The 15,721-nt window shown below is 38.1% G+C and overlaps 1 protein-coding gene across 1 annotated transcript in view; it reads left to right on the forward strand.

Annotated features, from left to right (window-relative positions):
- Nucleotides 1-15,721, forward strand: part of TRMT9B (tRNA methyltransferase 9B (putative)) — a 71,117-nt gene that overhangs the window by 25,572 nt on the left and 29,824 nt on the right. Inside the window, exon 2 of the mRNA XM_021533302.4 lies at nucleotides 1,619-1,832. The gene's annotated coding sequence lies outside the window, so the exon portion shown is untranslated. The remainder of the gene's footprint in view (nucleotides 1-1,618; nucleotides 1,833-15,721) is intronic.

The following is a 15,721-nucleotide window of genomic DNA, read 5'->3' on the forward strand; positions in this document are numbered from 1 at the left end:
TGAGTTTACATGAGATATTTTCAAACATTCAGTGGAAGTTTTTAAACTGGAACCCTGACATTAGCCATATAATTTTTTCCTCTGAAACAGAGTCAGCAACTGCCACATACAGGATTTCAGCTTATACAGGATGTTCCAAGTACAATGACAAGATTTAATTCTAGAATCTCCTGATTTACTTTTCTCAGTTGGGTGTTGAAAGGAGCAATTTGTGAAACTCACCTAGATGAGAAAAAAAAATGCATCATGTCCTAACCTGATATTTCCAATTATTGGAATTTTCTTGTCAAAAATACTCCTTTAGCATCTCTTGGTCTGGCTTACAGAATTAACTTAATCTTCTGTCTGTATTCTTAGGAAAAAAATGATGATCCTTCACTTTGGGACTGATATTGGATGACACTATATAGAACAAGTCTAATGAGTTGTTTTGAGGCAGTGTAACAAGAAGCAAGGTCACAAGGCTGCTGAATTTCATCATTCAATAGCACTGTCAATTTATAAGGCACAAAATGACATTGCTGTTCAAGATTAACAGAGCATCCTTACAAGAGAGAAATAAAGAGAAGAAAAATACTAAGCTTTTGGATGTCTGTAACAAATGAACTGGAGTTCCTAGAGGCTGCTTATTTTTGTCAGCAGAGTTCACATCAACTGCCAATATGTCTGAGGAATGATTTTCTATTATACACACCAAATCTGTGAACCAGAGGTGTCCTTTTAATATTAATACAGAAAATATTTCATCGTTTACAAGGCAGTTTCCTCTGAATTTCTGTTCAGTCTTTAGGATTATGCCCTGTAAGGTGTTTCGAAAATGCTAAGAGCAAGAAAAATTTCTTAGAGAAATCCTTTCTTGGGGGAAATCTGTTCTGCTTTAAGAGAAGACCTGATGTCCTCCTTTAGGTCTGTACAATATAGGGGAAAAAAAAGAAGAAAGAGGTAGATGTTTTGGAAATACAGTAGTTCATTAAAGTTTCTCAAGATAAAGATAAGCAATGTATTTTCACAGAATTAAATTAGAGAGGTAATATTATTTGTCTTGGAAGACAAATGAACCACTGTGGATGAGGTAATTGAGAGGTGAGTTGGCAATAATCATATGCCTGCTGAAAAGTAAATAAATAATGTATAAACATGCAATTTAAAAAATCCCTCCTGATTTGGGGCTATTGCTCTTGAAAAGCTAATAGAATAAGTATCCTGGGAAGAGCACCAGTAAAGAAAAGGCTGGTGAGTAGCCAGCTGATGAATACATGTAATGTTTGTGGTGTTTGTGATGAAACACAAACTACCTTTTGAGCATTAATCCTAAAGCAGCTGTCACCTTGACAACTGCAGGTAAGGGATGGTTGTAGTGTTCACGTCTCCAGATTCGCTTTGAACTATTAATAAAATCTTAGAATAGCTTGTCTTTTTAAAGGCTTCATGTGGCTTTCCAAATATTTGGATTGATCTGTTCCTGAATGGCAGTTTTGCATACAGAATTGAATTTGGGGAACCTGACACATAGCAAAGAGAAGCAGTTATTTATGAGGTCATCTGACTTAGTGGTTGCCTTAGTGGGAAGCCTGTTATGGAAATAAAGCACATGCTGTTTCTGTGCTGTGTTTTGCAGGTCCTCAGGCTGTGTGTGAGTGCACCTTGCATTGTGTCACTGGAACACAGGCACGGCTGCTGAGCTCCTGGCCCGGGTGGGCTCCAAGGTGTCTCCCTGTGGTGTGAACACATTCTGTCCTGGTTGGTGATCCTGCTGGAAGAAAGCAGCCTCAGGTGGCACTGCAGCAGAAAATGTCTCCTGCAGCATAGTCATGTGAGCAATGCATCACAAAGTAAGTAGTATTTTAAACTGTACACAGCAGTGGCTCTCTCAATAATCTTTTATGGACTACTCTACATCAGCATGGTGTGGTTGGTGAGCCCTCAGAAGGGATGGAGAAAGGCCATTTTGGCATTTCACACTACCCTAACAGCTGACTGCTTCCTCCTGCTCATAGTCCCACAATTAGAATACAAGCCTATGCATGTTTCTGACCCTGCTTCTGCGGATGTGCAGCCTCACTCAGATCTGAATAATGTCTTTGTGTACCATGAAGGGAGTGTCTCACTTGGAGTTTGGGTGATCCTCATATGATATACTAACCAAATAACAATGTCTGTACCTGGATTGTTCTTGACAACTCTGTTAAAGGAAATATAAAAGCTTCAATTTTTCTATGTGCAAACTGATCCTTGAAAATGATCCTTGAAGCTGTTTTTAGTGCTCCAAATTGGATTCCCAAGAAATTAATCAAGGTTAGCAAGACTACAGTTTCCTACTTACATTGCAAACTAATATTTTTGGATATACTGAAGTTTATAGTCAGTATGTAGACCCCTAAAAAGAATTTTTCTTTCAAAGGTCCTCGGTATGTGCATATATTTTGTCCATTCATTTGTTTACTGAAAAAGAAGTTCAGCAACAGAGGTTGGATTTTGATATTGAACTTGTGACAAATTATACAAATACCCTTCTGTGCCTTTTAGTAGATTTTCCTCTATGGAAAATACTTGTTAAATCGCGTACTTAGTTCTGTCACACTCTGATACTATCACACTCTGAACACTTTTGATGTTTATCTTCTCTGGCACTGAGGCGTTATGTTTTCAGCTGATGTACATCCAGTTACTTAGCAATAGAACTTAATGTCTTCTATATTAATAGGATTGTTGGAAAGTGTGAATGGTCCTTTGACAGAGTATTAAGCCAGCCCTGGAAGCTACAGCTATTTATATATATGAGAGATAAACAGAGAGAAGTTTAATATTGATACTGAAAATTTTATTCTGATCTGTAGCACCTTGTGATCTATGGCATAGCCTTAGGGTATGAGCTCATCAAGCTGATCTCAGAAAATTGGGTAAGTGCTTGCTTAGTTCAGGTTTTAGTCCATATATTAACTTCTTACGGTTTTGTGTATTTTGTGCATGTGTGTAAGTATAGACATGTTTTAAGTTTTTACTGCAAAAAACAAATTTAAATTCCCCTCTTTTTAACAGCAGAAGAAAAATATTCAAGTTTCAGGACTGTGAGATTATTAAAATGCCACAAGTCTTATTCTTGGCAATGAAATGAAATTATAAGTAAACACTACTGACATATTCATCAGTTTGATTTGTTCTCTAAGACTTCATAGAGCAGCAGAAAGGCTTCAACAGCATTTGCCTATTTAATAATGCAGCTGTTTCTGGTTCAGAGAGCACAACAGAGAGTTAATAAAAAATGACCAACCAAAAATCAAGACACGTTCCAAAACATTGTCAAGAGAATCAACAATGACGATTTCCACTTTCTGCCCTTCTCCTTTTCTCCTGGGATTGTCTGCCTGCCATCATCATCAGTTTTATCTGGCCTTTTAGGTCTCCTGGACATTGAATGTGCTTTGTTACCAATGTATTGGAGATTCTGATCAGTAGGGTGAAGACATCTTCTATGGGTACTGAACAGAGAAAACTTGGACATACACTGAATGGCAGTTTGAAGGAAGTGGGATAACAGCAAGGTTCATCCTGTGTTGTAGCAGGTGTTGACAAGATTAGTACAGTTAGGAATAGATACAATTAGATATATTCCATTATATCATTTGACACAGAGCCAGAGGAAGAGATCTTCCTCTGTGTTACAATACTGTAGAAACTGTGATATTTCAGCAATTTCCTTTGCAAGAAAAAAAAAAAAATAGTGTTTCCACTGGCCTTAGTTCAAGATGGAAATAAAGAAAATTAGTATCACCTCCTTTGCTGGGTCACTGCAGAATGCTTTTTGGCATTCTAGCAAGAGCACTTTGGTTGCCAGGAGACAATAAGTTAATTTTGGAAGGTAATGCCCTCCAAGCAAGTAATGCCAGCATTCTAGATCAGAATAAAATCTAATGCTCTGTAGCCAGAAGATTGCCTTTTAAAAAGATTTACCTCTCTACCTTACTGATAATAAACAAACTGCTGCTGCATTGTCTCTTGCTGGCAGAACAAAATCCTGAACAGTAAAATCTTAGGGTGTTGTTAGGTAATCAACATAAAAATAATGCTGCAGCAGGCTCATCTAGGTTAAGCCATCTGCTAGCTATGCTGGTACATATGTCAAATGACAGACTGCCAAAACTATTTTTCACAATCTTAAAATACAAGGGATACCAATGAAATGTTACAGGGATAAATTCAAAATGATTTCACAATTAATGTATGGCATTAATTTCACCATATGGGACATGGCAACCAAAGGGTTTTGGGACACTAAACATTTACTGATGCTGTTAAAGTCTATACACAAAACCATACTGACACCTTGGAGTGGAAATAGCAGCAGAGCAACGTAAGAGACACAGGAAGCTGTATCTCTGATGGTGGTACCAACTATAGCAGCACAGACACATTTCTCTTCAGTCTAGCTGCAAAACTGAATCTTCATATATTCACACTCAAGGTTATCAGAGTTATGGAGAATTCATGGAAGATGAATATTTGAGACCAGAATCACTTGTGCAATTGTTTGAGCTTTTCTGGGTGGAGATGGGATCCATAATTGTACGGATTGGTCTGAACTGAAAATCTTTTGATTATTTGGGAGAATGGATAAATAGGCAAATGGATTGCAATGGTCAGCACATATGAACTCTGACATTGAACAGTGACATTGACATAGTTCAGGAGTGTTTTGCAGTCAGTGACTCCTTCAGTACCTGATAAAGTTCAAGTAAGTTAAGTCAATAAAATCTACCTGACTGCTAAAATGATTGTAAACTGACAGTGGAATTACAGTATTTGCAGAGAAAAGAATAGTGAGGCCTCAGGGAAGAACTGTAACAGTTCTTTGAACATTAGAGAAAATGTCTTATAATGGCATAATTAACGATTATAAGATAACTGAGAGGTGACTTGATTATGGTGCAAAAGTTGTAGGAAAATATCATTAGGTAGTAATATTTACTTTCAGTCTAAAAAAATTACACCATAAACCCCAGCATCTGGGAATAAAAACCAAGGAAACCTGTAATCAGCTGTAGAATCAGATTTTTATCAGTGTGGGTGATTAACTTGTGCAATGAAGTAGGTGCTTTATGAAGTATATTTCGTGAAACACACGTAACAGGACCTGTTAGAAACGTAATAGGGCTGGTTAGAGATTAGATAAAATGGCTTAGCCTGTGGTGTCCAGAGGGTGTGATCAGATTATTTGTGGTCTCTGAACATTCTACCATAAAATCTTTTTAAAGGTGTTTGAGCTTCAGTTAAAAACTTATAATGGTCCACACATCCAGAAAGATTGAAAGCTATCTGACAGAATGCTAAACTAAAGAAAGCCAAATTCATGGTGAGATAATATCTTTCATTAATAATGGGAAAGTACACTTGCATCTATATATCATAAGTTAAATGAATGGTCTAAAATACCTATTTTAACATCAAAATCTTCAAGTCTGAATCTAGTAAATACATTTTCATTCTTAAAATTGTTGGAATTTTCACAAATAATGTGGCAATTTTCAACACTAATTATAATGTAGTTTTTTAAGCTTCTGCTCTAAGGTACATCTTGTGTTTCAAACACATTAAAATAAATAAGAAAACATTAAATTTATATTTGTAAGAGTTTTGTGAGTTTTGAACTTCTGATTTTTGAAGTAGTGTAACCATGGTGGCTATTCCTACATGAAAAAGAATAAATTTATGGTTCTTGTTATTACAATGCCTTATTCCATATAAGGCTTTTAGCCTAGAAATTGCCACTTCAAGACAAAAATTGCCACAGAAGCTAAATGGACAGCTTTGATAGAAGAGATGGAGTTTGATAGATAGCAATGAGGTGATGCAGTGGTGATGCTCTTTGCTCTGCTGGATGAAACAGGCCATAGGACTGTCCTGAGTGACCTCCTGTCTGAACTGGGGAATGAGGGTGGTGGTGTGTGTGAAATCCAGCTATGAAGGTGGACCACAGCCTACAGGAAATGCAATGTGAGTACTCTCCAGCATTTCTTTGTGGTGTGTTCATAACTGGTTTTGGGCCCAGACAGAAGAATTATTTTACCTCAGGCACCCAACCAGAGTGTTGCTGTGTCAGATGTTACAGGGCCTGCTCACAAGCATTTCCTGGATGCTGTTTTGGTCGTGAATGTACTTGTTATGTGACCACTTATACAAGAGTTGGAAGCCCACAAAGTTTTTAGGATGAATACATTTAATTCACCTATCAAACTAAAATTTCCTATCAAACTAAAACCAGCTTCCTTAACTTCATCTGTAGAGTGTCCCCACTGTGAAACCTAGGGACAAATCAGTATTGAATATACAAGCACCTATTGTCCTTGTTCTACCTGAAGAGAGAAAACATGACAGAAATGGCTTATGCTTACATGAAACTCTTATATTAGAGCAGCAGTTGATGGTGGAGCAGCAGCTGACTTCAGAGCAGCTTGCAAAGGATTTTGTTTTGAAATTGAGCTTGTCCTTATTTAGATGGGGGGCTTTTAAATTGAGAAAGAGAAATCACATGGTAACCGGTGCTACAAAATATGCTCTTCCTGAAACAGTCCAATCCCAGGTTGCCAGTGCAGTCTCTTGGCTGGCTCAGCTATCATCAACTCTCACACTTGCATGAAAGCCCAGGACCTGTAATACTGTAACAAAATACTCAAGATGTTCTGATCTTAAACGGATATTAACTAAACCTCCTCCACTCCATTTTTCGTCTCCTTCCTATCCACGTTGTATCTTCATTATTTTTCTGAATGTTACAGTTCTTATGGGCCATATGGTTCACGTTTGTAGGTGTAATACCAAAGATAATTTTCCCAGAGTTTTTTTAGTACATTTTAGAACATTTTCATAATGTTAAATAAGCCTAATAGGACATAATTCCATCTTCCTTTTGAAGTCACTTTCAAGCATCTAAATGTTGGATTTCTTTGTCCTTCCCTTCCCTTTTGGGCATTATAGCCATAATAATTTTTAGTTTCTTCCCTCTCTTTTTCTCATTCACTTCTTACAGACTACTGTAGAACCAAAACAAAATTGAACATTGAAATGCTATTATTTATTTTGTTTTAATTTTTAAAATGATAAATTCATATATATAAGCAGATTAATGAGACCAAACTCACCTGGAGTATAAGTGTTCACTAGTTATTGGAGATTATGTTTCTGTTCTCTAGTTATACTGGAGAGGAATTACTTGCCATAAAAAATAAAAATAGAGAAGCCATGAGGGTTTCAAGGAGTTATGATAATTATTGAAGATCCTTATATATAAATACAAAAATAAATTACTAAGTTTAGTAGAGGAACTGAAGACAATGTGCTGTCAGCTGCAGTATATCAAAACTGCTGAGCAGTGGATAGCTCTTTTAAAAATTCTTTTTTTCTGTCATGGAACTCTGGGAAGCAGGTCAGAAACAGCAACACTTGTCTACAGCACAAAATGTATTTGTAAATTGTACATTGTATTAAGTATTATGACAAAGGCAGAATGCCTGTCAGTCACACAGACACAGACACAAATATTTGTTCCACTGTTCTCAGTGCAGCTCTCTCAGGTTTACAGTGGACTAGGTAGAGATACAGGTGCTGTACAAGCAGGGTTAACTCACAGGAATATCAGACATTATTTCTTCTCATTACTTGGGCCCCTAAGGGAGCCATGTTGGTATAATGAGATCAAAGACACTAGATAATTTTAATGTGCTTAAGTATCTCCATTCCAGAAGAATCTATTTGGTTTTATTATGGATACAGTATGCAATTTAGTTGCTAATAGCAGCATTGAGCCTTGAAATTAAGCAACACAGCTAAGGAAGGGCTGCGTGGCAGAATGTGTTTCATGTCTGTAATTACAGACTTCAAAAACCCTCTCTTCCCTTGAAATCTCTTACAGATTGCCATCTAAAGGGAAATTTCTATAACTGAGTTGAACACTGGATATTTTCAAAACTCGTGTGCGAGAATCACAGTAAGGAAAGAGACAGTAACTCTAAGATTGTTGTAGTTATGATTATTTTGCAAGAATCACCTTTTTCCCCTGGGAGGTAGCAGTGATCATGATGCATCCTCTAGAAAGATATCCAGATGTTTCTCAGTGCATATCACCTGCAGCTCAAAGTCTAATTACTCATTTTCACTACCTTCTTGTAATAGAATTTCTGTTTTGCAGAAGGCTGAAGATGAGTCATGGAGGAATTGTCTTCCAATCATGTTAGCATCCATCACACAGCTGCTTAAAAGGATTTTATCAGGAGATGCTTATTCACTAGGATGCCTCAAAAAATTGGATTCTGCAAAATGTACCCATGTGAAAATCTTCATGCATACAAGCAGCTTCACTTGAACAGTGACTGTCATTCAGCAGTTACAGAGCTAACAGTTCATGACTCTGAAATTTTTTAGTCCTATAAAGCTGATAGTTATTTCTCTGGTGTTTGTAGTTATGACTTCAGGGTGGTTGAAGAGGAGTAAAGCATAAATCTAGGCTTTCAAAGCTTAATTCTACACCTCCTTAATTCTTTCAAATACAAAAATCAGCAAAATATTTCCTGATGTGTTTTGATGTTGAAATACTGTATTTTCTTCTAGTCATTACATGTGGCCTTGTGCCCACACTGTAGGAGTGCAGTACATTAATCAGGACTGTAGTGTGATATCTTGGAGAAGCAATAGGAAGGGATCTGCTGCCTCCTGCCCACTCCTTCAGTGAAGGTGTTCTGAAGCCCAATACAGTATTTAATTTCTATTTATGTATTCTCTCACTTTGACTGGGAAGTTGCTCTTAGATCTGTGGGAGGAAACAGACATTTTGTGACATACACATATTTGAGAAAAGCCATGAGACTCTATTATCTCTGTATAGTGAGTATAGACAGAACCAGAAATGGGACTTAAATCCCATAATGTAGCCTCAGGCCAGTTCTTTTTAGGGATGTATATGTCAGAAACATGTGACAATAGGGAGTTGAGATGAAATGCTGTGTTACAGTTGTCTCTGTAATTCACTGCTAGTTTGGCTTGCAATGTGTCTGTGCAGGCACTTTGGTTGACATGACAGTCTTTGAGTGCTTTGAGGGACAGCTCATCTGGATCAGACAGATGCTCTGAGCTGGAGCAGAGCCTGAACAGTGAGCCCAGCTGGATGCTAGCTGGCTTCTTGCTGGTCAAACATCTTCTCGAAGTCAGACATAGTGGGAGGTGCATTTAGTAGTGACAAACCTGAAGCTCAAAGAGGGACAAGAACAAAGTTTCCTTGAGGGAAAGGAGATGACAATTTCTTTTTGGGCAATTTGCTTTTTAGCTTAACAGTGATGTGATAATGCTTGGAAGACGCTTGAGGCAGCACTGTGCCCAGTCAGCACTGTGCCCAGTCAGTGCTCTGGGAAATAAAAATCCATGATCTTCAAGTGACTCTGTGACATATCTGGGCTTGAGTGTTACTCATGCACATCTGTCCTATGTCCTGAACTCCTGAAGCTACCCTGACACTCTGCTATGTAGCTAAAAAGTAAAAGATTCTTAGGGAGACAACAATTCTACAGCAAATGAGGGAAAAGGTTTCTGGTTATAGTGGTTGTGGATGAGAATGGAAGGTAGAGTTTTTTGTAACTAAAATATTTTACAATAAATGTGTTTGTTCTTTTTAAGCACAGTATTTTGTCAGAGAAAGCCAAGTTGGCTTCTGTGTAGAGGTTGTGTGGGAGACCTTTTAATTTACCCACTGATATTTAATGGCATTAGATAGCCTTCACACACAATTGTCATTGATTTGCTTATGTATTCTGGAGAAAGTACCAGAGGAGCAGTGAGGCCCTGTGGTGTGTAGCTATTATGTATTTGCCTTCCTGCTTAGCTTGAGCTCTGCCAAAGTCTTTTTCAGGACTTTCAATAAATCCCTAGGGTATGTTATCAAAAACTTTTATATGGAGCAGTAATTCCCATTAATAATTCCCAGACAATGAGGGAGAACCCTAGGACTTTTTAAAATTAAAATACTTCACAGATGATTAGATGAAATATTGTAAAAAGCATTTGGAATATTATCAAGAACTTTATGATACAGACAACTTGATGATACAGACTACTTACCTCTTTCTTTTTTTCCTGTGAAAAAACATTTCCTATTTTCATGTAATAATTGAATATAATATGTAAATTTGGTCCTTACTGTATGTTTAGAAGTGACTGTGTAGTCTCCATTACTAGCAGGATTCCAGCAGATCCACATCTCCCAGAAACAAGAACATATAGATCATAAATGAGGTATGGTTTAGAAACTGAGACATATTTCCCCGTAAAGTTCATTTTTTCCCTTTAGTTGGCTACAGCTTCCTCATTATCTCCTGTTTCTATAACCTTTTTTACCACTTTACTGTGTCTCCATTCCAGAGGATTTTTTGAGTATAGCCTGTTGAGACCCCTTCCTCAGATTCAGAAACAGCTGCTTCACAAACTAGTCATTGTCACAATTCTTACTGAGAAGTTTCTGGAAATCAAAAAAAGGCTGTCCCACTCATTGTTGACATGCAAACCATAGCATATTGCAATTAAAAACATCCTCACTGTGGGAAAGAAAAACTACTCTTTCATGGAAAATGCTGTGTGTGCAGCAGGTAGGCTATCAAGGAAAATTAGGCATATTAAGAATTTTGCCCACTTCAGTTGAGACTGGGCAAAGAAAATTTTGGGTTGAATAGCAGATAATGTGTAAGATACGATTTCTTCTTTTGTTTAAGGAAAAATAAATCCCAACAGCCCATCAGTTCCAGACTAGTCTCAGAAAAAGGACTTTCATGTCTTCTGCAGTGAATTACATATTTATATTCAAATCGATTGGACATTAAGAAAAAAAAAAACCCAAACAAACATTTGTCAGAAATGTCAGTTTCTAGTTAAGAAAGCTTCATCACAGTTGTTACAATTCTATTACTCCCCTACACACCAAATCAATCAGAAGAGCTTGAAAAGAAACAATCAAACAGGCATTCCTAAAAGCTTGTTCTTGTTTGAATTAGTGTCCAAGATCTTTCAAATTACAAAGCCCACATTAGGATTTTTCTAAATTTCTGTTCATGAGGCTCTCTTGTATTAGATTTAAGTAGGCTACATACGATAGCTTTTTATTTTTGTGAAGTACTGTGAAGCCAGTCAGAGCCAGACAATATAATTAGTGTTTCTTATTCCGTGGACTGTCCCAGTAAGGCTTTTACTGACTTTGATAACATCATGGAGAATGACTCAGATACACTTCCAGATAATTTTCCATTGAAATTGGATGCATAATTTCTACTATAAAAAGGCAGATAATTAATGGCTCTGATTTTATTTAAAATATTTAAGCCTTGTTAACTCTTTCAGATAACTTTACATAAATAATAAAATGAAACAAGTGTAGAACTCTAATTGCTGGATATAAATGGTAAAATTATTAATTTTGCACTAAGATGCTAATGAGAGATTTAAGAAGCAGCTTAATTAGGAGGAAAGATAGGAAATTTGACCGATACTCTGGCGGAAAAGTGTGAAGACAGAAGGCAATGTCCCTTATAAAGGGACTTTGGCTAGAAATGCAGATGGGTTTCTTCCTTGAGACAGATACAGTGCTCATCATTGAAAGCTCTAATCTTTTAGACATTTGTCTCTCTCATGGCACTAACAGTTTGGTAAAGTTTGCCAAAGCTCATCCATATGGTGAAATTTAACCACATAAGAATGGCATTCATGGAAGATAACACATGGCTCTTGTCCTCAGCTGTCTTCTGGAAAATGTGAATAATGGGGTTTGTGGTTTTAGAAAAAAGAAGTTCTACCTTTTCCTAGGAGTTAGATTTCCAAATCTGAAGTATTTGGCTCTTCATCTGCAGAGAATTTTCTGGAAAAGCTTAATGCTATTATCTCAAAAATTTAGCCTTATATTCAGGGATTCAATAAAGTTGTCTTTCAATGCTCTTGTCTGTCACAGAGAACTTGTGCCTAGGTCTAGAGTCTCCCTGAGGTTCAGTGCAAAGCTTTCTAGAGTAGAATTTAAGTGAGTTAGTTCAAATACTGAATGTGGGCTACCTATGAGTTTGGTCTCCTTGATAAATAAATTAAGCCCGCTATATTGCAATTCTACTCAAGATGGTGAACATAAAGTTTAGATACTGATGTCAGAGCCATTAGGGACTTAAACACATAGCAAAATAGGCAGACAAGGCTAAAACAAAAGTCTTGGATCTCAAGAGTAATGGCCATTTCTGAAAATGCAACCTCACACATTTGTGGTAGAAAGCAAGGTTGAAAAAAAGCAGCCTGAGGCTGTAGAACAAGACATTGTCCTCACTAACCCACCAAAGGGAGGGGAAGCTATTAAGAAAACTGTTGTCTCAGGTCTTAAAAATAGGGATTTTTATTTGCAGCTACAACAGGTTGCTTCTCTGTTCAAAAATTTTGCTGAAAACTCACTAGAAGCTGAGAAAACTCACATTCTTTTGTTTTTCTGTCACTGATGCTTCATGCTTAGTGAATGTAGCTGTTTACAGTGAAATTACTCATGTACCTGTAGATTGCTTTGTAAGGGGTCATCTTTCTCACTGAACTCCTTTGAACATTAATGACTAAAGAATGTGATATTTTAACATGTTTCTGTTCTTCTTTCCTTTCATAGAACCACAGAATCACTAAGGTTGGAAAAGACCTCCATGACTGGGTTCAACCTTTAACCCAACACCACTATGTTTATGATTAAACCATATCCCCAAGTATCACATCCACACATCTTCTGGACGTTTCCAGGGATGGTGATTCCATCAGTTCCCTGGGCAACCTGTTTGAATGCTTGACCACTCTTTCAGTGAGGAAATTTTTCCTACTATTCAGTCTTAACCTCTGCTGGAGCAACTTGAGGCCTTGTCTTTTCACTTGTTACCTGGGACAAGAGACCAACCCTGACCTTGCTACAACCTCCTCTCAAGTGTTTGTAGAGAGCGATAAGGTTCCCCTTGAACCTCCTTTTCTCCAGGCTGAACAACCACAGCTTCCTCAGACTTGTGCTCCAGACCCTTCACCAGCTCCATTGCCCTTCTCTGGATCTGCTCCAGCCCCTCAATGTCCTCCTTGTAGTGAAGGGCTCAGAACTGGACACAGCACTCAAGATGTGGCCTCACCAGTGCCAAGCACACAGGGACAGTCACTGTCCTGGTCCTGCTGGCCACACTAATGCTGACACAGGCCAGGGTGCCATTGGTCTTCTTGGCCACCTGGGCACTCACTAGCTCATGTTCAGCTGCTGTCAGCCTCGAGGTCTTTTTCCACTGGGCAGCTTTAAGCCACTCTTCTCCAGACATGCAGTTTTGCATGAGTTTGTTGTGACCAAAGTGCAGGACCCGGCACTTGGCTTTTTTGAACCTCATACCGCTGAACATGGCCTGTCAATCCAGCCTGTCCAGATGCCTCTGCAGAGCCTTCCTGCCCTCCAGCAGGTCAACACTTCTTGCACAGCTTAGTGTCATCTGTGAACTGACTGAGGATGCACTTGATTGCCTTGTCCAGATCATCAGTAAAGATGGTAACAGGACTGGCCCTGAGCCCTAGGAAGCCCAATAGGGACTGGCCACCAGCTGGATGTAACTCTATTCACCACCACTCTCTGGGCCCACCCATCCAGACAGATTTTCACACAGTGAAGTGTTCATCTGTCCAAGCCATGAGCAGCCAGTTTCTCCAGGAGAATTCTTTGGAAGACAGTATCAAAGGATTTGCTTAAGTCCAGATGGATGAACATCCACAGCCCTTCCTTCATCTACTAGGCAGGTCACCCTCTCATAGAAGATCAGGTTTGTCAAGCAGAACCTGCCTTTCCTAATCCCATGCTGTCTGGGTCCTGTTTGTGCTGTATGTGCAATATGATGGCAATCAAGATGATCTGTTTCATAGCCTACCCTGGTACCAAGGTCAGGCTGATGGGCCTGTAGTTCCCTGGCTTCTTCTGAACCATCTTGTAGGTGGGAATGTGCTTCCTCTCCCTGTTTCTAGCTCTGGGGGCTGGGTACCCCAAAGGCACCTGGTTCTACTGAAGCAGAGAGGACATTATGTATATCAGCCATTTACTCATCCTTTGTCACTAGGTTTCCCTCTGCATCCAATAAAGGCTCCTTAACCTTTGGAGAGTCTCCTTAGCTCTCCTTGTGATTCTGATTCATAGAAACAGTTTTTATTGTCTTTTGTGTCAGCAGACAAAGTTCTAGCTGAGCTTTGGCCCTTCTATTTTTTTCCCTTCATAACATCACAACATCCTTGAAGTCCTTCCAAGTTGCCTGCCCCTTCTTCCGAAAGTGATACAAATGAATATTCCAACAAAGGACTAGCCCAAACTTGCTACATCAGCTATAATGCAAAGTCACTTCTTTAGGTCAGGCAGAAGTATCCTTCTTATAGCCAAGGAAAACTACTTCCTCTGTCTAGCCTTTATGGATGTTATATTTTGCTTTTTGAGATGGTTCTTTCTAATAAGTATATATGTACCACTTCCCCTTCCTTTGCTGGTAAGCCTATGTAAATATTTCTTACAGAGCAGAGCCAGCTCTTCAGGATCTATAAAGAGACATATTTTAAAAAGGCATATATTTGCTTATCAATGTTCTGAAATAATTTTTGTTGATCTGAGGGACAAATTGGTTGGTGTAGATGGCCAAGTATGCCTTCATGTGTTACTGTAAATGATTTATGAACCCTGGGTTTTCATGGCATGTTAAAAATTCATATGAACATTAGATTTAAAATTTAATTATCTGAACTAGCTGAAGCACTTCTTCAGGCTTGTAATTGGGTAGATATATAGCATTATACACAGCAGGGGAGACTTGGGACTTGTGTCCAGATCATCAGATGTATTATGTAGCCTACTGTCATTGATGAAGGGTCTAAATTTGGTACTTGAATAATTTGGTATCTCCCTTTAATCATCCTATATACAGAATATGTCAATAATTTATGTTTACTCTTATCCTGATTTTTCCAAATTTCTTTAGACATACTTGGATTAGTAGACAGTAACAACTTACTTAACTAGGAAGCACTACTAAATGTGAGTGGTGATAGTGAAATCTGACCCTACATCTGCCCTTTGCAGGAAAAATTATAAAAGAGTTACCTTGCACTTAATTTTCATCTTTATTCAAATCACATAGCTTTGTTGGGGCTGTATTCCTCTTACTTGACCAGAATCATCTGAGCACATTATTCAAGCACACTAAACATGTGCTCCAATTTAAATTATTGAACTGGCTTTTTAGCAGAGTAGAGGGACCATTGGAAGGCAGATCATCCCACCTTCTGTAAGAGTGTGATAAACTGCCTTGTGCAACTGCCTGTCTCTCTCCCTGCTATCCATGTGGGAGTATGGACTGTTAGGTAGTAATACACCTGGTCAGACAGGGAGTTTTAGGTACCAAGTTACCAGAGATTATAAGATATGTCCTTTTTTTTCTTCTTTTTCCTTTTCTTTTTTCTTTTTTTTTTTTTTTTTAATTGAGAAATCAAACGTGGACCTATGATGTTCTATTCTTTGTACAATAGCAAAATATTGGCAAAGAAACTGCTAAGGAGAGATTCTGCTAGTATTCTCTCAAAATTGACAATGAAAGTAAACAGAGAGATCAAATCATTTAAAATTTTAACCAAGATGGCAAATAAAGTGTGGTTTTTATGCGTGCTTATGGGATTTAATTTG

The sequence above is a fragment of the Lonchura striata genome, chromosome 4 (assembly GCF_050655825.1).
Source record: "Lonchura striata isolate lonStrDom1 chromosome 4, ASM5065582v1, whole genome shotgun sequence".
NCBI lineage: Eukaryota > Metazoa > Chordata > Aves > Passeriformes > Estrildidae > Lonchura > Lonchura striata.